At 37.1% G+C, this 21473-nt stretch overlaps 2 long non-coding RNA genes across 3 annotated transcripts; one reads left to right on the top strand and one right to left on the bottom strand.

Moving 5' to 3' along the window:
* Nucleotides 1-8689: 8689 nt before the first annotated feature.
* On the bottom strand, nucleotides 8690-16128 carry LOC118279811 (uncharacterized). 2 transcript variants are annotated; one of them, XR_007706714.1, is made up of 3 exons: nucleotides 15866-16105; nucleotides 13321-15366; nucleotides 8690-8735 (listed from the first exon to the last, which is right to left on the bottom strand). It is a non-coding gene; the product is annotated as an uncharacterized LOC118279811 (long non-coding RNA). The 2 variants fall into 2 exon arrangements; XR_004784018.2 differs by lacking the exon at nucleotides 8690-8735 and having other exon boundaries at nucleotides 14971-15366; nucleotides 15866-16128.
* LOC118279812 (uncharacterized) lies at nucleotides 10570-11895 on the top strand. Its single transcript, XR_004784019.2, has 2 exons — nucleotides 10570-10847; nucleotides 11566-11895. It is a non-coding gene; the product is annotated as an uncharacterized LOC118279812 (long non-coding RNA).
* Nucleotides 16129-21473: the final 5345 nt, after the last annotated feature.

Here is a 21473-nt window from a genome sequence, read left to right as displayed (position 1 = left end):
ACGTGGGACTTATTCGTGGTGTTTTTTAGCACTTTTAATGTACATATGTGGCATATTTGTATATAAATAAAAATAATCCTTGCAAATACAATAATAGGGATGATGACTGGGTCAAAAATAAATTATTACAACTTTTCAATACAATAAATTATTCAAAAATAATCACACTCTCATTTATAAATTTCATGAACCACTTAATTTTCGTTTTTTTCTAGCTAAATTTCTAGAAATAAGTCTGCTATTTGACGTCAAAAACTTTTGACGTCATAATAGAGTATTTCATACAAAGTTCATAGAAAATATCGTTATTTACGTTTCGTAAAAAGTACCTATTGAATTTGACTAGTAGGAAACATGTCTATTACTTCTACATATCTTTTAATCTTTACACTGTGATTGTGACATTAACTACGTGTGAAGGAAAACATTGAGGACACCTGGGGCCCTACTCCGCTTCTTGAATCCGAAGTTTCGTTTAATTTTCGGCCGTAGGTTTTATTGATTTACCTACTAATAGAATTACTTGAAATAACGTTTTATTTTCAATTTCATATTAAAACTTATTTATTTATCTTCATTTAATTCGTTCTTTTTTGTTCACGAAAGTTCGTAATAAATAGAATTGTATTAAGCAATCTGCGAAGTTTCGGACGAAACTTTGTTTTTCGTTGAATTAGAGTAGGCCATATGTACCTCTACCTTTGAAGCAATAGTACTTGTCGATAGTCGGACCAAAATCGATCTATATCAAGTTGCAAATAAAAAAAAGGAAAATGTGTTTAAAGGAATTGAAGGTTGTTGGGTCTGTCCCAATTTAAGGTTTGTATAAAAAAATACACACATGGCAAGTTGACCACACGGCGACATTTCAAGAAAATAACACGAGACTACGGGGCGAACCGTTGATTTCAAATTTAAAATTTGTTTTACCGTTTTCAAAGGATATTTTTACAAATTAAAGTTTTAATAGAATAGAATAGTATTTGTTTGGGCTATTTATTAATGAAGGCTAACTATCACCCAGGTCTAAAGATTAGACGGTAAACAATCTGCCTGCTTTTATTTTAACCGAACTAAATGTTCTCTGTTCAAATCTGCCACATCAGCATCCTATATAAATGACCACTGCTGACCAAAGCCCTCTTCTCACACGGAGAAGGTTTGAGCATTAATCACCACGCTTGCTCAATACGGGTTGGCGATTTCAAACGTATAAATTAGAAGTTATAAGCCTATATTTCCTCACTATATTTTCCTTCACCGTTTGCCAGTGGTATCTAAATAATCTTAGAAACTACGTATAACTTGGAAAAAGTCACATTGGTACTTGCTGTCTTAAACCTTCGACCACGACATAATTAATTAACTAAATAATTAACACTAAACTTACCATCCATACTGGATAATATTGCACACACTACGACGATAGATAACAGCACAATTGTACACAGCCTCATGTTGTTTGAAACACGTCCGTTCTACTGCGCCGCTAATGACCAACTGAGCTCAGAGCTACGAACTATACTGTGACAACTACCTCAATACAGGGTGGTGTTTGAAAGAAAATGGGATGGTTACCTGGGACCTTAGTCTGCTATTACAATTGTGTCAGAATGGTTGATCACTGAACAGTGCAAGAGGGACGGAGCTATACAACCTACATAGCTCCGTCCCTCTCGCACTGCTCTGAACGAACAATTAGGTACTGGTTTTTTTTTTTCTAATTTCTTTGTCTATTTATATTAGTTCTCCACGGACTCTTGGTCCGTATCCTTTTTCTTTTTCAGTTTAGGTGCTGTTTACGACCTTCCCCTCTGGATCTTTTCAAGTCATCGATGAAAGAAAGAAAGAAGAAATCGTATCAAAATACGTTGAGTAGTTTTAAAGATTTAAGTATACAAAGGGACATAGGGACAGAGAAAGCGACTTAGTTTTATAATTTATACTATGTAGTGAAATACGATGCGTATATGAGGTACTCTTTTACGCAATAACTCCTGAACAGATTTTAATGAAATTAGGTAACTATAAACATAGATTACTTATAATTTGGAATAAGTCATAGGCTACTTAGCAAATAAAATATTTGGTAGAAATTAAATAAAAAACAATACAGTAAAATTGCCACGTGTGCGTGGTATTTTTAGGGATTAGCAGGTAAACGCGCCTATTCGCGTCCATTTTACGGATTGCCTTTCAAGTCATTGATGTAAAGTAAAAGACAATGGATTGAGATAAATAAATAAAGGATTTCAATCCAAAAACGCCACGTTGCGTGGTATTTTTGTTAGCAAATGAATTCTACATCCAACTATGTAATATTATAAATTAGCTATTTAGGTTTCGCCATAAAACGCCCTGTCTTCTCATAGGGAGAAGGAATGAATGTGTTAACACATTAAACGCCATGGGGGGCAAAAGTGACCGGCGCTAGCGGAGGATTTGCCTTCAACAGATTTTTGTAGGCAGTCAATGTATTAAAAAAAAAAACACCACGCTTGCTAATTGCGAGTTGGCGTTTTCAAACTTATAATTCGAAGTTTGGTATAAGCCCAGGTTTCCTCACGTAATTTTACTTCACCGTTTATCATTGGTGTCTAAATTATCTTAGAAGGTACGTATAACTTGGAAAAAAGTCACATATAGAAGTAATTAATAACTTAATTCATTCAATTAATTAGGATCTTTTTTGACTCAGTAGTCAATATTTATTAAGTTTGTATCAACTCGTTTATGCCGAGTCGCATTGAGCAAGTGTGGTGATTAAAGGCGACGGCCCCACAAAGACGCGTTATTATCGGTCGATAATATTGCATGCATTATTGCGATATCTGTTTTCAGTACATTTTGTATTAGGACGGTAATGCTGCAAGAAGTAGGACGTCGCGTTTCTCCGTCCTGTGATATTCCGATATGTGTTGAATGTGTTGAATGTGTTGAATGTTTTGTATCAGGACGCTACCGTACACACACTTGCGATAATAACGCACTCTCTCGTAAATATCGGACGATAAAAACGCAGCTGTGTGCAAGGAATCGGGACGCATTATCGCAATAACGCATGCGATATTATCGACCGGTAATAACGCGCCTATGTGGGGGAGCCTTAATGCTCAAAATTCTGCGAGCCTTTGGTCAGCAGTGGCCACTCATTGCTCATAGGCTGTTCATGATTGTGTGTTGTCAACTAGTTGCGTATACGTCGACTTTGCACGTGTTATTTTACCTAACAGTCTCAAAAAATATTCAATTTGGTTCACTTGTATGTGTGCGTAAGGGTGATACCACACCAATCGAGCGATGGTCGATCGATGGTAGAATGGATTAGTCGACGTGGATCGATTGTTTCTATCACACCAATCGATCGATAGCCGATAGCCGATAGATTCTATCTAATAAAGAAATGCAGTTTGAAAGCCATATACAATGTGATAGGGGTGAGACTTCTAACCCGTTAAGGCTGAGTACTACATCTAATTTTATCGACAAAAAATTAATATGGGGGCTTGAACCCCCAATTGAAAATGTAGAATTCAGCCTTAACAGGTTAGAAGTCCCACCCCTATCACATTAGAAATAGAAATAGAAATAGAAATCATTTATTTGCATAAAATGTAGGTACAGATATGATGTTATTTAGGTATGTATTATTGTATATAAAATATACGCACATAGGCAGCGGAAAGCTGTTTTGTTTTATTAAAATTACATTATATAACTTACCTATCCACGTACGACAAGACACCAAAAATCGCACTAATTGATAAAATTATTACTGCTACACGTTCCGAATCCATTTTGGAAGGCACAAGAAGCGTCTGCTATTCTTCGTGGTGATTTTTACACTGCCAGTCCCAAATAGTCCCAATCCCAACGGCTTATATTTACAGTACAGTGTTTGAGACAGTCAACGCCATCTAGCGTTCACTGGCCGCAACGGCAACTGAATGTTTGAAATGTCAATGCCATCTAGTGTTCACAGTCTGCAACAGCGGATGCGCTGTGAACATCGCGCGAGCCGCCCCCAGCGCTCCTGCTTGCGCTAGCAATAAGCTAAAGCGGATAATTTCACTTCAATAAATTTTTTTCGTCGTCGTTAGCACTTAGCACAAAAAAAATTGTATTGTTGACATTATTTAAGTGCAATTTTTTGAATAGTTTTACTGTTAAATGAATATGATAAAAACCGGGTTTGAAACTGTAGGCTACGCACACACACATTGTACTTTGGACATGAGTATAAAATTAAGTATATATGTATGTGTAACTATACAGCGAGGCGGCTGCGCCCGAGTTGATATAATTGTTTCAGTCGCTAATATACCGTGATCGCTTTCGGATGTTTTATTTTCCTCGACACCTTTCTGATATTACGTAGTTGGATATAGCATGTGAAAGACTCTATTCATATTAGCTAAAGTGGTGACCCCGACGTGATTAAAATACTCTCAACAATATGGTAACAACATTTCAAGAAGATATAGAGTAGAAAAAAGATAAAAGTTAACCATTTTCCGAAACCCACAACTGTAGATCAGCTAAGGCGTTTCTTGGGAATGGTTAACTTTTATAGAGCCAGTTTACCAAAAGCGGCCGATGATCAAGCAGAATTAAATAAATATTTAAAAACGGCTAAGAAGAAAGACAAAACAGTCATTCACTGGTCCCAAGAGGCAGATGCTGCGTTTGCGAAATGCAAAACGAACCTACAGAACGCTGCTATGTTATGTTATCCAGTTAAAAATGCTGAACTTGCTATTATGGCTGACGCGTCGAATAACTGTGTAGGTGGTGTGTTACAAATAAAGGTTGATTCACACTGGAGACCTTTAGGTTATTTCTCAAAGAAATTTAATGAGGTACAATTAAAATATAGTACGTACGATAGAGAGCTGTTAGCAGTATATTTATCCGTACAACATTTTAGATATATGGTGGAAGGTAGACCTTTTGTAATTTATACTGATCACAAACCTTTAGTGTATGCTTTTTCAAAAAAACCTAGCGATAACGAGACACCGCGGCGCATTAGACAGCTTATGTTTATTAGCGAGTTTACGACAGATATTAGACATATCAACGGTAGCGATAATATCCCCGCGGACACTCTCTCGCGTGTGGACGCGATCTTATGTCCAACAGCGTTAGATTCCGCAGAATTAGCAGCGGCACAACAGACAGACGACGAGTTGGCTAAGTTGTTATCGCAAAGTAACGAGCGATTGCAATTCAAGCAAATTGTTTTACCTGACTGCAAAAAGGAGGTAACGTGTGAAGTTTCTACTAAGAAGATACGACCATACTTGCCTGTAGGATTTAGAAAAAAAGCATTCCATGCAGTGCACGATTTGTCACATCCCGGTAATCGAACTACTAGAAAATTAGTTGCGGCTAAATACTTTTGGCCGAATATGAATACAGATGTCAGGAATTGGGCCAAAACCTGTATTCAATGCCAAAAGTCAAAAGTAATTAGGCACACCGTGTCAGGGCTAGGTCGTTTTGAAACCTGTGATAGGTTTGAACATTTACATGTCGACTTGGTGGGACCGTTACCGACCTCGTCGGACGGCTATAGGTATTGTCTAACCGTGATAGACCGAGCCACGGGCTGGCCGGAAGTGTTTGCGTTGAAGGACATTAAGGCTGTAACAGTAGCCAGGGCACTCTACGAGGGATGGATTACCCGTTATGGTTGTCCTGTTAGGATCACAACCGATCAGGGCAGGCAGTTTGAGAGTGGTCTGTTTAGCGAGTTAATGACATATTTAGGCGTAAACAAATTAAGGAATACAGCTTATCACCCTCAAGGAAACGGCGCAGTGGAACGATTTCATCGAGCGTTGAAAGCAGCTCTTATGGCCCGAAGAGTAAAGGGTACCTGGGTCGAAGAGTTGCATACCGTTTTGTTAGGGTTACGCGCGACACCTCGGAGTGACACTGGAGTTAGTGCGGCTGAGTTGGTATTCGGCAAAACACTTAGGTTACCTGGAGATTTTTACGGAGGTACAAGCGTAAACGTTAGCGATTCAAACGAATACGTAGGGCAAGTTAGAGAGAATATTAAAAGCCTTATACCAAGACCGACAAAGCAACGAGACTCACGTAGTATCTTTGTACACACAGATTTACGTACTTGTTCTCATGTTTTTGTACGGGTTGATTTAGTTAAGAAGTCATTGCAACCACCCTATGAAGGACCATATATGGTCTTAGATAGGCGGGAAAAGTACTTTAAATTGCAAATGCAGGATAAGCAGGTGAATGTCTCTATAGACAGACTTAAACCCGCGTATGTACTTAACCATGATCCAATTTCACAAAACCCGCCAGTGGAAACTAGAGACCATAGTAATAGAAGTATGACACATGATAGTGATAAGTTTAGAAATAAGCCGACTAGCAAAACTATAGCTAAGACCACCCGGAGTGGTAGGATGGTCAACCGACCGATAAGATTCATGTAATTATCTATTGTAATCAGATACCAATGTTTGTGTTAGACACCATACTTAACGTTTGCATCTGAAGATATACTTAGGTTGATTGATAGAATAAGTTTAATATACTTTTGTTTTTCTTTAATTTCGTAATCAATAGTAATGTATAGAAGCATTTTATGAGTAATGTATGTCATGCAACGTGACAAAATTTGTTATTGTAAGTACAACGTAGAATTAAGTTACAAATTGTGTTGGAAAATGCATATTATTTTTTATTTTTGGAATGTCATAATTACTTATAGTTAATAATTTATCATTCATAACTGTGTCGTAGCGAACAGTAGTCTATTGTTTGTAATAAAATGGGTTAATGTTATATTTCAAGCAATATTTCAGTAAACCTGTATTAATTTTGCGAATGTAATGTATACCAATGTTCAATAAACATTTTTTTCGTAAGGGGGAGGTTACTGTAGGCTACGCACACACACATTGTACTTTGGACATGAGTATAAAATTAAGTATATATGTATGTGTAACTATACAGCGAGGCGGCTGCGCCCGAGTTGATATAATTGTTTCAGTCGCTAATATACCGTGATCGCTTTCGGATGTTTTATTTTCCTCGACACCTTTCTGATATTATTACGTAGTTGGATATAGCATGTGAAAGACTCTATTCATATTAGCTAAAAAACTATAGTATTATATAAAAGACTAGCTTTCAGCCCGCGGCTTCGCCCACGTGTAACCACGTTACCTAGTCAGGATCTGATGATGGTATTCCAGGGAAATCAAGGGCAAACCTCAAATTTACAGGCAATTACGTTTTTGACAATTTCATAGATCTGTTTAAGTATTTGCGTCTGATAGTCATCATCCCATGTGAATGAGCTGATGATGGAAGGTACAACTCCTCAACGGTTAGGAGTTGAAAGAAAATTCTTACGAAGTTATACGTACATGTGAGGCTATTAGGTTGACCTGATAATAAAAAGTAAATCTCATTAACGTTAAGAATTTAGGTGAAAATGGATGCGGACAAATTTCGTCTCTTCACTTGTTTCCTTTTAGCTGTTTGTATGGGTAGTGTTAACACAAAATAGGGATTTAAAGGCGTGATGTTATTAATGTTATGCATGTATGTACATAATTATGTATGTTATTATGTATGTTAAAGAGACGACTGAAAGTTGTCATACAAAGTCTTTTTTTTTAAGGATGGGAAATCATCAAATGACCTCTCCCGCTCTGGGTGGAACGGAAGGGAGTGTCAGACTTTTACTGACTAAAACCCACCTCGTTCCTTCAGTTGCCCTTTGCGTTCCGGGGCCACGGTATCTCGTTAGAACTTTCCCGCAGCCCCGGCTCAGTTTATCCCGTTCCCCCCCTTGGGGGTTGACATTTCAAAAATCCCTTCTTAGTGCTCACTTATGTTACTAAAGGAACCTCTGTTCAAAATCTCAGACTCCTATACCGAGCGGTTTCGGCTGTGCGTTAATAAATCAGTCACCCAATCGCACCCCCTAAATCACGATTGGAGGGTAGTTTGAAAAAACTTATAATGTCAAACATATTTACTTGCCTATGTACGTGTTCATGCCAAGTTTCAAGTTTATAAACCCAAGGAATAAGATTTTTCATAGAAACGTTTTTACCCCTTTTCCCCCCTTGGGGGTTGAATTTCCAAAAATCCTTTCTTAGTGCTCCCCTACATATCCCAAGGAACCTACATTCCAAATTTCAGCTGTCTACGACCAGTAGTTTCGACTGTGCGTTGTCTGTCAGTCACTCAGTAACGGAAGAGTTTTATATATATAGATAAAAGGAAATCAAACTGAGATAAAAGGAAAAAAAAGGTAATTTAAAAAACTAAAAAACCCGACTGCGTTTCTTTATAAAATGAAAAACACTAAAACAAGCAGCAGTCGGGACCCATTCTAGATAACCAACTAGCCTCACTAAGTCTTCATATTTAGAATGGGTCCCGACTGCTGCTTGTTTTAGGGTTTTTCATTTTATAAAGAAACGCAGTCGGGTTTTTTAGTTTTTTAAATTTCCTTTTTTATTTTATTTTCTTTTAGTTTTTTTATTTTTATATTTTGATATATCAAGTGTCACTCTTACAGTAAATACGAATCAAACGACCCCTATTAACCTGAAATCCATCGAGTCGTTCAGGCTAGCGAGTGAGCAATATTCGAATTTGGCGCTAAAAATCCGCCATTTAGTTTTTTTATTATTTTGATTTATCCAGTGTCACTCTCACAGTAAATACGAATCTAACGACACCTCTCAAGCCAAAATCCATCAAGCCGTTTAGGCTGAGAGCGTGCCAAACAATTATACATACATACATACATATATACATACATACTCTCGAAAAACATAACCCTCCTTCTGGCGCAGTCGGGTAATAAATTAGTACTAGCCGAGCATGTAAGAAATGTACAAGAACTGCGACATAACGGCCAAAGCTGTGCCATATTAATTTTTTTTTGAGGTGGAAATTCATCCAATGACTTCTCCCGCCTTGGGCGAGGCAAGAGGGAGTGCCAGACTCTTACTGAATAAAAGCAGGCTCTCAAAGCAGGAGAAGGAACAGGTTGGTTTTTAGTCAGTAAGAGTCTGACACTTCGTCTCGCCTCACCCAAATCGGTAATAGTCATTGGATGATTTTTCCTCCTCAAAAAAGGTTACTTATAAACGGCAAAGTTATGTTTTAGGTTTCCGTATTTAACATTAGTATTGATTTTATTTAATCATCTTCAAAAAAAAAACAAATATTATTTTGTACTGCATTGCTTGCGTTTATTATTATTATGTAAGTTACACCTACGTCAGGTATCACACATAGTGTTGCCCAAATTCAGTCTTGGTCTTGCAGTCTTGGTCTTGTTCTTGCGTTTTTGCAAGACCAAGACCAAGAACAAGACCGCGTATTTTTATTAAGACCAAGACCAAGACTGACCGTGCAAGACTTGAGCAAGAACAAGACATAGCCTGCAAGACTCTTGCGTCTTGCAGCTAGGACTTCGCGCTATTTCACTGAGTAGTTAGGTGTAACAGTTCGGTGTATAGGTAGGTACGCTTAGGAATTCTATGAGACGCAAAAAACTGTATCAAAGAATATGAAAAACTGGACCTATGCGCATTACGACTAATACTATAAACATAGCGAATAAAAAAATATCTATTAAAATCAAACTGAGTGCATGCATAGTTATGTTTTAACCATCGGCACTTTGATAATACGGCATCAAAGGTTTTGTACTTACTTCTCAAAGAAATTTGCCGCTTTTCGGAAGTACATGGTTATGATTCACGCGCCGGCGGCTTCTTTTGAAATCTAGAACAATCGTTGCCGCCACGCCGAAATCATAACATTTGACACTATTTGATTGCCGCCATAGGGCGTAGGTATACTCATGCAAAATAATTTCGAATTTTAAGAGTACCTACAGGTGTTCCAAAGAATAAATAAGTTTCAGAGTGCTTAGAATGAAAATGAATACATTATACTGATCACGCAAGTAGTATTATGATTAGGATAAAATGGTAAGAGGATAGGTAGTAGATGTCATATTAATTCATTCTAGTAAGTATATATTATAATATTAATTACTTATATGCTTTTTTTACATGTTTTAGCAAATGTAAGCTTATAAATCATAAATGTTTATTAAGAAACAGTTACTTCCAAGGAAAACGACATATAGGTCAGTTGATTTTTCGAATTTTATCTTTACTATGGCTATGTTAATTCAAGCTCACAATGTTCCAATCCTAATACGTTTTTCTAAGATTTAAAGTAAACTTTAATAAATAGTAATAGACTAATAGATAATTGCAAGACTTGCAAGACTCTTGCTGCAAGACCAAGACCAAAACCAAGACTGGGAGCGCAAGACCAAGACCAAGACCAAGACCAAGACCAGGTGTATTGGCGCAAGACCAAGACCAAGACTGGCTAAGTCTCGTCTTGTTCTTGCATTTGGGCAACACTAATCACACATTTTTAACAAAATAAATAAACAATTATGCAATGTCAAATTCATTTAAATAAGTCAATATTTTATCTAAATATTCCTTGTTTAAATGGTCCTGGGTTTTTCCTCTGCAGTCATTTAGCATTTAAAACGTGAGTATAAATAGCGCGAGCTGCAGTGTGCCGGCATCATTCAGTGGTGCAGTACTTACTTACCGCGCGGCAGAGTCGACGAGTCCCGCACAAGATGAAGTCGTGCACAATATTGTTCCTGCTCATTGTCGCACTCTGTGCTTGCGATGATTTGGGATCCAAGAGCAATGATAATGATGGTGTTGACTCTGAACGTTTTAAAAACCCGAGTTTAAGTTCTATTGATAGTGTGATTAACGGAACCATTCCTTCTTATGGTCTACGTAAGTATACCAACATTATTATCTACTAGCTCCTGTACCCTTAGTATGAGTTTGTTTTATGGGTAACGAGATGGAAACGAGAGCGCGTTTGGCGCTCTGATTGGTTGACGTAAACGAAACGAGAGTGCATTCGGCAATCTGATTGGCCGGTGCGAATTAACCAGCCAAACGTTTAACGTAAAGCAAACTCGTACTAATCGTACAGTACGCAACATTGTCCGCGACGAAAAGTTACTTGGGGAAACATTTCTTTAGTTCTAATTTCTATAGAGTGACTGGTAATTAGTGAACGATATTTAAACACGAGATTGTAATCATGATTACAAACAACTTTCCCAAAGAAACGTTTTTTGTATACTCATTAGTCAAAGATTTCACTATTTTCTTGCTTTTCTCTTGAAATTATTATTTCGGGTCTGCCTCTAATGTTATTTTGTATTTGTATGTTTGCAAATACACCCACGACACAGGAAAATTCTAGTGTGGGGCAATAATATGTAGAAATTTCTTGTGTGGGTTAATAATATGATTGTTTTTTTTTTTATTAAAATTAATTTTCTCCTTTAACTCGAATTAACTTTAGTTTTACATTAAACTGCCAAAGTTTACTTTTTGATTTAATGTCTGAGCGTATTTATCTTCTGAATTGTTTTGAAAAAAATTAAGTCCGTCCGTGAGCCAAACACTCTGTATACATTAATACTTATTTTTATTTTAGAACCTGTATTTACTAGCTTGTCGCTCAGGCAAATTGAGGATAATTATGGAAAGCCAAAATAAAACAAGACCAAATCGGAAATCGATCCACCAAAATAGATAATCAGAAATCGACTACTAATTTTACAAGTTTCAAAGTCAACTTCTTCATCGCCATCACATCGAGCACAAGCCGTCCACTGCTGAACATACGCCTCCCCCAATGGCTCGAGCGGTCGGTTGGAAGCGGCCTGCATCCAGCGGCTCCCTGCGACTGCGTCAGGTTTTAATCTTGCTTACACGCCCAGTAAACGTGTTACTGTAACGTTATCAATAAACATTAACCAGCTGCTGTTTGTGTTTTATTTAATACTCAAAGTTAAATTAAAATAGTTTGCTATCCCATTGGTTGAGAGATCACAAGCGTGCCCGCCGAGTAATGCTATTTGAGTAATGTTATACAATAATGTGATACAACTCTGAAACCTTAATCAGAGTAATGACTTCAACATAAATGGCGGTAGCAAGAATGTGAATGACAAAGTTTAAAGTACTAGTAATTAAATTAAACTAAACTAAAAACGCCTGATGTATTGGAATGGCAATATGTCGCATATAGTTCTTTTGTCGTATACACAATCAGGCGTGACCATGAACAGACAGTATTTTTAATTGTAAATACTTTTTTTACACAAGAATGACAAATAGCATCTGGGGGCCTACTCCGGTTCTATAATCCGAAGTTTCATTTAATCTTCGGCCGTAGGTTTTATTGATTTACTAATAGAATTACTTGAAATAACGTTTTATTTTTAATTTCATATCAAAACCTAATTATTTATCATCGTTTAATTCGTTCATTTTTGTTCACGAAAGTTCGCAACAAATAGAATCGTAGTACGAAATCTGCGAAGTTTCGGACGAAACTTCGTTTTTCGTTGAATTAGAGTAGGCCCCCTGTTATGTCTATCTTTCGTTCGAATAAAATGACGTTAGCATTGCACTGCGAACATTCAAAGTCCGGACAACCGCGGCGTAAGCACCCGCATGTTCGCGAGAACAATCTTTGTACTCGCACCCGCACCCGGGGCTGGTCAAAATACTTAAAATAAAAAGTACAAAATACAGTATTTTACACATTTTTAATTAAAATACAAATTACAATTTATGTAATAAACCAAAGTAACTCTTTTATGTTTTTTTAACATAATTATTAATTTTTATGTTTATTGTTTTTTAAATGGCGCAAATAAACTGTTTTTCTTTCTTTCTTTCATAAGTCGTCTATCGTCAACATCGAAAATGGTTAAAAAGCCTTTTCCTTCGTCTAACTAATGCAATCCAACTCAATGTTTGATAAAGAGGCAATGCAAAAAAAGTAGTTTAAAAAACTAAAAAACCCGACTGCGTATCTTTATAATATTAAAATGAAAAAAACTACAAACTACAAACTACAAACTTTTACGATGACTTTCTTGTTTTAGGGTTTTTTTCATTTTAATATTATAAAGATACGCAGTCGGGTTTTTTAGTTTTTTAAACTACTTTTTTTATTTTATTTTTTTTAGTTTTATTATTTTTTTATTTTGATATATCTAGGGTCACTCTCACAGTAAATACGAATCAAACGACCCCTATCGAGCGGAAATCCATCGAGTCGTTCAGGCTAGAGAGTGAGAAATATTCAAATTTGGCGCCAAAAATCCGCCTCTTTGTTTTTTTTATTATTTTGATATATCCAGTGTCACTCTCACAGTAAATACGAATCCAACGACACCTCTCAAGTCAAAATCCATCAAGCCGTTTAGGCTAGAGAGTGAGAAATATTCGAATTTGGCGCCAAAAATCCGCCATTTTGTTTTTTTATTATTTTGATATATCCAGTGTCACTCTCACAATAAATACGAATCTAACGACACCTCTCAAGTCAAAATCCATCTAGCCGTTTAGGCTGCAGAGCGTGCCAAACAATTATACATACATACATACATACACTCGAAAAACATAACCCTCCTTCTGGCGCAGTCGGGTAAAAAGAGATAACGCCTGAACACTCTGTAGGCAATCAGTAATTCCGTGATTTGCTTGAATATTTCACAACTCTTACTGTGTATTCTACTCTAAACGTTTTTTTAAGAAAAGGGTGATCCTTCGAAATTAAGTTAAATGTATTTTAATATTAAAATTTATTTTGAAGCCCCATGTAAGTGAAATACTAAATACTTCAACGTCAGGTATTTGATATAGGAAATACAAATTACATTTTGAGGAAATAATTTAAATACAAATACCAAATACGTAATTGTATTTTAATTAAGACAAACCAGATTGCCATACATTTTTTTCAATTTTAAGCAACTGTTTAGGCAGCGCATGCATATTATTCTGTTTTATGAGCTATTTTTGTCCGACTTGCTAGACAAAAGTAATTGCTCGGTTAATATACATATTATAAAAATAATTTATAGCCTATATATTATTCCTGAGTGCTATATAATGTAGCTTTCTACCAGTGAAAAACTTTTTAGGATTGGATTATTAGTTCCAGAGATTACCCCCTACATACACTTACAAAATTTACCTGTTTATAATATTAGTATAGAAAAACACTGAGCAATATGTTTGTTGACACACGGTGGCGCCCTCTCTCGGTCGATCCTTCCTTCTGAAGAAATACGGTTTAAAAATAGCTGACTTTACCGAAGTAAAACATTTGGATAGTGATAAAAAATCAGGCTGTATATGTTTGTGAGCTATTATTATCTCACTTTCGGCTGAACCAATTTCGATCGCCAACCCGCATTGAGCAAGTGCGGCGATTAATGCTCAAACCTTCTCCTTGTGAGAAGAGGCCTTTAGTCAGCAGTGGCCACTTATTATAAGCTGATGGTATGTTTCTCCTAAAGAAAGATTTTTATAAATAAATAGGACCGTTATTTTTAAACGGTTATATAACCAATCTGTGTGCCTATTTTTAGCTTTCTACCTCATAAATTTTCGAAATGTTCCATAGAAATTTCATCCCCTCTTTTATAAGGTTTAGACCTAATTTATGCACGGGTCTGGTTCTGGTCGGGCGGCGAGCTACCCTTGCTCGCCGTCCGCAGACCTGCACTTACGGTGGCCGGAGATCGTCGCGCGAACTTAACTCATATGAGTTGAAACTTACAGTATGTTGAAGTTATTTTCCATAGTTGCATCAGCGATCCTGTTTCATGGATTTCATTATCCAGCTCTAGACTGCTGTCAAGCTCTTTGCATAGGTACTTTATCTTAATATCATAACCACCCTAGCCAATAACACATAGGCCACATCACACGCGAACACGGGCGAGGCCGCTGGCAGAAGATAGTATAAAATAAAAAACGTGTTTGTGATCTTTCAATCTATTGAATTTTACCTTGAGTAATAAATAAAACACAAACAGCAGCTGGTTAATGTTTATTGATAACGTTACAGTAACACGTTTACTGGGCGTGTAAGCAAGATTAAAACCTGACGCAGTCGCAGGGAGCCGCTGGATGCAGGCCGCTTCCAACCGACCGCTCGAGCCATTGGGGGAGGCGTATGTTCAGCAGTGGACGGCTTGTGCTCGATGTGATGACGATGGAGAAGTTGACTTTGAAACTTGTAAAATTATTTATTTGTCAGTGCTTGAAGTCGATTTGTGATTTTCAATAATTTTGGTTCGATTTCCGAATTAGGCTTGATTCGATTCGTTATAGTTATTATTTGAAAAATACTGAATCCATACAAAGCTAGCAGGTGCGTAACATGTATGATTCTCACAAGGACGTAATTCACCTTGGACATTACATTTACCTGCAATAAAAAAAAATGTATATACGCATGCGTAGGTACATGTTGCAGAAGGTTTTCAAAGATTGGACATAATGAATAAACAACTGCTTCAATTAGTTTTGTTATTTATTTGCATCCGAAGTTCCGCTGAAATTACGAAGAAAACGAAGCCATTGACGGCTTTTAACTTTTTAGTGGCTAATTATTTAACAAACCTCAAATAAATGTATGATGAACAGTGGAAAATGAGCGACTAGAGCCACCTTAAGATAAAGGTTCACAGGCCCGCATCGTACGCATGACACGCATCGTACGCATTCCGTATGACGTCATCAGTACACATCGCATGTAGGCATTGCCGATGATGCGGTCCGTACGATGTGGACGTAGTTGAATGAGTTTCTATACAAGACAAACTAAAAGCCGGGCCTGTGGATGCGTACCTTTAAAGTAACTTTTTAAGTTAAAGAGAAGCTAGTAGAAAATATTATGGTGACATAGGTAAGAAATAAGAACTTACCCATGGTTTCATTGCACCAACCAATACCACCATCTTGATCACAATCTTTAAAAAAATCAGAACAAAATTTTCGATTTTCTGCAGTCCAGTTCTTAAATACCATATCATCGCAAGCACAGAGTGCGACAATGAGCAGGAACAATATTGTGCACGACTTCATCTTGTGCGGGACTCGTCGACTCTGCCGCGCGGTAAGTAAGTACTGCACCACTGAATGATGCCGGCACACTGCAGCTCGCGCTATTTATACTCACGTTTTAAATGCAAAAAAACCCAGGATCTAGTAAATATTCGATGACTGCATCTATGCAAATCTTATGCATTATTTATATTTTTATTATATAAAACTGAAGAGTTTCTTTGTTTTGTTTGAACACGTTGACCTCCGAAACTACTAGAATTAAATAATTATTTTTGTATTGGATAGTCCATTTATCGGTAAATTTATTTATTTATTATGAATATTAACATATTTTAATACGGTTTAACAAACCAATTACATTACATACACACAAAATATAGAATTATAAAAATAATATTTAAATAAAAGGAAGCAAAACATAAAAAATAACATAAACAATATATAAATGCTATAGGTAATAAAACATCGCGCTATGATCAATAGCAGCCGAGCAACGAGTGAAACTGCGCAGGAGTAGCTCGTTATGTGACACAGTAAAGAATTTGATGTTTATTTCAGTCTTTCCTCAAATGAGATCACTTTCATCAAAATTAATGAAGTTTGTTTATTTGGCACAATAGAGGACAGATATGCCTCATTTAAAAAAAATTATTGCTTATACCAAGTTTCATCGTAATCGGACCAGTAGTTTTTACGTGATGGGTGATATTTATATAAAAATATGGCACCATATCACAGACCATATGCAGATGACAGCACCGCCACTAAGCAATGTACCCACCTACTATTTATAATAATTATTATTTACTAGTGGTCGCCTAGTGCTATTATTAGAACTTATGACGGGATATTTACCATGTTTATTGATTTTGAGGAGTTTCCGATATTTCGGCACTGTTTCAAGCGCCATGATCACGGATTAACTGGAGTAAATGGTGGGTTTTAAGCAGACAAATCGGTCTACCCGTTTCTCGTTCGTTTTTTGCTGACACCAGTAATACCACTACCATTGTCACTTGTAACTCGGCTCAACTCTCGACACACAAAACTCACTGTGTCCGCTCGCGAACTTTCTTCTTTCTTGGCAGTTTTGCGGGTTTTACATAGTTGGATAAGCACCGCCACTTTACCCACCTACTATTTATAATAATTATTATTTACTAGTATTTAACACTGGATTCCAAGCCCTCGACAGTTGAAACCCATCCTCCCGGTTGAAGTTTTTGTACTTTGTTATCAATCGCTTCTCTTACCAGTTGACGTTCTGTCGAGATAACTTGTGGGTTATGTAATGTTTTGATCCAGCCTCCAATGTGTTGAGCTATAGCGGATTTTTGTGCGTCGTTGTTTTTCCTGCTCTAATATGTGAAATTCTACAAGCCACAGTACGCTTTCTGACCGATATATGATTTGCCACAGCTATCCACTTTATAGACCCCAGGTTTTTCTAGAGGGAAGCTACCTTCGGCGAACGCAGCATAAACTTTCCGGAAAGGAGTGACAGTCTTTATGGCATATTTGTGGAGAATGTTGGCAACCTTATCTGTCACTCCCTTCACATATGGCATAAATGCTGGTTGCCTCTCAACCTCGCACCTCCGATGTCTATTAGTGGGTTTCTTCTTGTGCTTTGCAATCCTATATCCGTTAGCAGCACCTTCATCACATGTGTCAGCTCCTCCTGTAAATGTTCCTCGTATAAATCATATGCGCGGTTGGTGAGTGAGGTGACTACAGAGTTTAGTTGTCTTGGTGGTGAGAATCAGCTTGTAAATATGGTCAGTGTGAGTCGATTTCCTTAAACCGAGTGTCCCAGAGAGCCGTCAGCACGAACTAAAATCTTCACGTCCAGAAATGGCAATGTCCTCTCATTCTCCAACAGGTGAAGTTAATCTTCATGTATGTTGTTGAGATGTGCCAAGCATACTTTCACCTCTTGTTCGCCCCCCTCTATGACACAGAAAACGTCATCGACATACCTCTTCCAGTGTTGAAACAGTGCCGAAATATCGGAAACTCCTCAAAATCAATAAACATGGTAAATATCCCGTCATAAGTTCTAATAATAGTGTTAGTGACCATGTCAGTTTAAAAACTTAGGTCGCCTAGTGGTCGAAATTCGACCATATACGATTTAATTTACAATACCATTTAACATACGTTCAAGGATAATTTGTATTTAACGAATTGCTATTAGTTTTGTAAAATTCAAATTAATATATTCCGGCGCATCATGAATAACCAAACCTCCTTCAATTAGAAACCTCTTTTCATATGAGACGTGAGAATATCATCGCAATGTCTGTCAATTTTGACGTTTTGTCAAATACGATACTATGTATGGTAGTGTGTGTAATGTTTTATTTATTGATTTAATGTATTTTATAAGCATTATTTTTGAAAAATATTAGCGTTCTGGACTTCTCCTACACATAAACTATAAGTGTACCAAATTTTATGCTCCTACGTCCGCGCAATTTTCGTAAAAAGAGTTACAAAGTTTTTGCTTCACGTATTAATATATAGATGTCGCCATCCCTCACGACGAGAACCTCGTGAAAGCTGAGAAAGATAAACAAATAAAATATCTTGACTTGGCTCACGAGTTTGTCGATATGTGGAGTGTGGATCGTTGTGCCGATAGTCGTGTCGGCCAACGGATTAATACCCAACAGCCTCGACAACCACCTTAGGAGGCTGGGGTTGAGCGGCTAAATCAAGGGCCTGATGCAGAAGGCAGTATTCCTCGAAACGGCACGCGTTGTGAGTAGGTTTCTGTCTCTGGAGCCCTAACCACCGGTAGCTTGGACCATGCTCCCGCTACTGGTCGGCTCCTACTTTTATATTTTTAAATATTATTTCATTTTGTATTTTCTAAGTACTATTTAAAAATGTAATTTTAGATGATTTAAAATAATTATATGTAAATTGTTATTGAATGACATTATAAATTGGCTTGACATTGACATTTAATTAATTGAGAGCTGATATTTTGATCAACAGACAAGTTTCATCTCGACTAATAAATCAAATCGGAGTGTCTGTTTGTAATATCGAAATAACCGTAACTACACTTTTAACTTCACATACATATATGAATATACATAAGATACATATACAGCCAAATTTCATTTTTCCAAGTTTTGTCTGTCCGTCTGTCTGTTTATTCCAGCTAATCTCTGAAAAGGCTTGACCGATTTTGACGGTTTTTTTTGGCAGGTAGCTGAGGAGTAATTAAGGCGACTTTTATTTTAGAAAATATTGTTAAATACCCAAATTCTGCCCAAAATCATTATTCTACGCGGACGAAGTCGCGGACAAAATGTAATTAAATAAGATTTTTCCTGGTAGTTTTGTGTTGCGCAATAAAAAATAAACAAAAAAAGAAGAACTAAGTAATAATAGTATGGAGTACACTGGAGTATCACCCTGCACCGCTCACCCGACTCACTGGGCATTCAGCGGCATAGTTCCGACTCACTGGAACTAGGGACATTCTACACTGGCTCTGGCACCGCTCATCTCAAGCATCGACAGCCGTCTCAACAGGATCGACCTCCGGTCTTGGGGGGGAATGATTTTTTTTTTCCGGTGATTCAGCACGTATATTTGCGAAAGCACAAGCACAGGTTTAGTTCACACACTAGCAGATAGTCCACAGAAATAGAAGGAGTAGAAAGAAAGTACAGTAAGAATAAGAACACTTTCTGCACAGTGACAACAATGCGGAGAGACACAGGGAGCACCCAACCGTAAGCACACAGCTAGCCGGAACGTAATGTCATCGCCGTAATGTTCGCCGGCGGCTGCGCAGGTGTTAGATTCGATTCTCGGGTCGGCGCAAAAACGGTGCCACATAATTTTGAACGAGTCTAACGAGCCAACATCGTCGCGCGCGCCAGATAGTGCGTGCGATTCCAGACAGAGGGCGCGATGGGCGCGATCCTCGAATCGCCAGTAGCAGCGCGACAATCGCCGCGTCGTGTGTCGCGGAATGCTGCTCATGAATATGAGCCTCTAGCATGGCTTGAAACTAGTCGAGTTCCTCGTCAAAACAATACGTGAGTAAGCCGATAACATAATAATTAATTTAGTATGTCTCACGAAAGTTACAATAAAAAAAAACTTGTTTAATTCTTGTATTAATGCTGCAATACATAGTGAACGAAATAAGTTTTTTCTCATCATCTTCGATTATTGAGGAGAACAACTCAGTCATACAATAAAGAAAAAACAAAAACAAGATCCACTAAAAAAAATATGATGTATTATCAAAACGTGAGAGGTCTTCGGACAAAAACATCTGATTTGTATAGTAATATGATGTCATCTTCATATGATTTCGTTGCCTGACTGAAACTTTTTTGAACAGCTCAGTATATGATTCTGAGTTGTTCACTTCTGATTACCCTGTACTACGTAAAGATCGGCATGGTGATGTTGGTTCTGTTGGCAGTAAAAAGTTGCTATGAGGTTAAGGAAGTTACAAATATTGATGATTTAACTGAGAATAAGGAATTCATATTATTTGCTATAGTTACGCGGAAAAATATCAAACTATTTATTATCGTTGTGTATTTGGCTCCTAGTTACAATTCCAAGCAATATCTAAGTGTTTTAACTTGTATAGAGAATGCTATTGGTACTTATCCAGATTATGTTTTTTTCATTGTTGGAGACTTTAACTTGAAATCGTGTAACAACTCAGTCAAGATGTAGTTTGATGTATTTCTTAATTACTGTAAATAACGTCAATGTAACAATGTTCACAACAAATTTGGCTGCGTTCTGGATTTTGTACTGACAAACATAAGCATACAAAATGTTAACGTGATATCTGATGCTGAGCGCCTAGACCCGTGGACGCTTATCATCCCCCTCTAGAAATATTTATCTCACTCTTGCCGTTAAAGCAGACATTGGCGAAACCAGAGTCTAAAAGTCGAGTACCTACATAGCCCAAACATTGAATGGAATTTTCGTAAAGCAGATTTCCAGCGTCTGTATTCTCACATAGCTAGTTCGGATTGGTCAGATATAGGGAAAGGGAAGGTATTGGGAAATACGTACAAAATGACATATATGTACAAAATGACACAGGCGGTATATTTTGAATTTGGCGGCCTTTAACACAAAACTGAGAGTGTCACCACGCGGCTATAACTATTTTCTATTTTCTGGCAAAATTTGGACGCATTCATTTCACTTATCGCAATGTCATGGCCGACGACAAGTAAAACTCGTAGCAAGTTTTTTTCGCGCCGTCAAAGTTTTTATTCAAATGTTAAGTTTTTTGTTTATTGATACTGTTAATGCAGTATTTTTTTTTATTTTTAACATTTATCTTCCGACTTTTTTTAGAAAAAGAGCTTGTTTTATATTTATATACAAATTATTATTTTTTAAACGCTGTATGGACAAAACGACTTACGTATACAATGTGATAGGGTTCGGACTTCTGACCCG

The sequence above is a fragment of the Spodoptera frugiperda genome, chromosome 22 (assembly GCF_023101765.2).
Source record: "Spodoptera frugiperda isolate SF20-4 chromosome 22, AGI-APGP_CSIRO_Sfru_2.0, whole genome shotgun sequence".
NCBI classification, from domain to species: domain Eukaryota; kingdom Metazoa; phylum Arthropoda; class Insecta; order Lepidoptera; family Noctuidae; genus Spodoptera; species Spodoptera frugiperda.
This window is presented reverse-complemented; position numbering and strand designations above follow the sequence as displayed.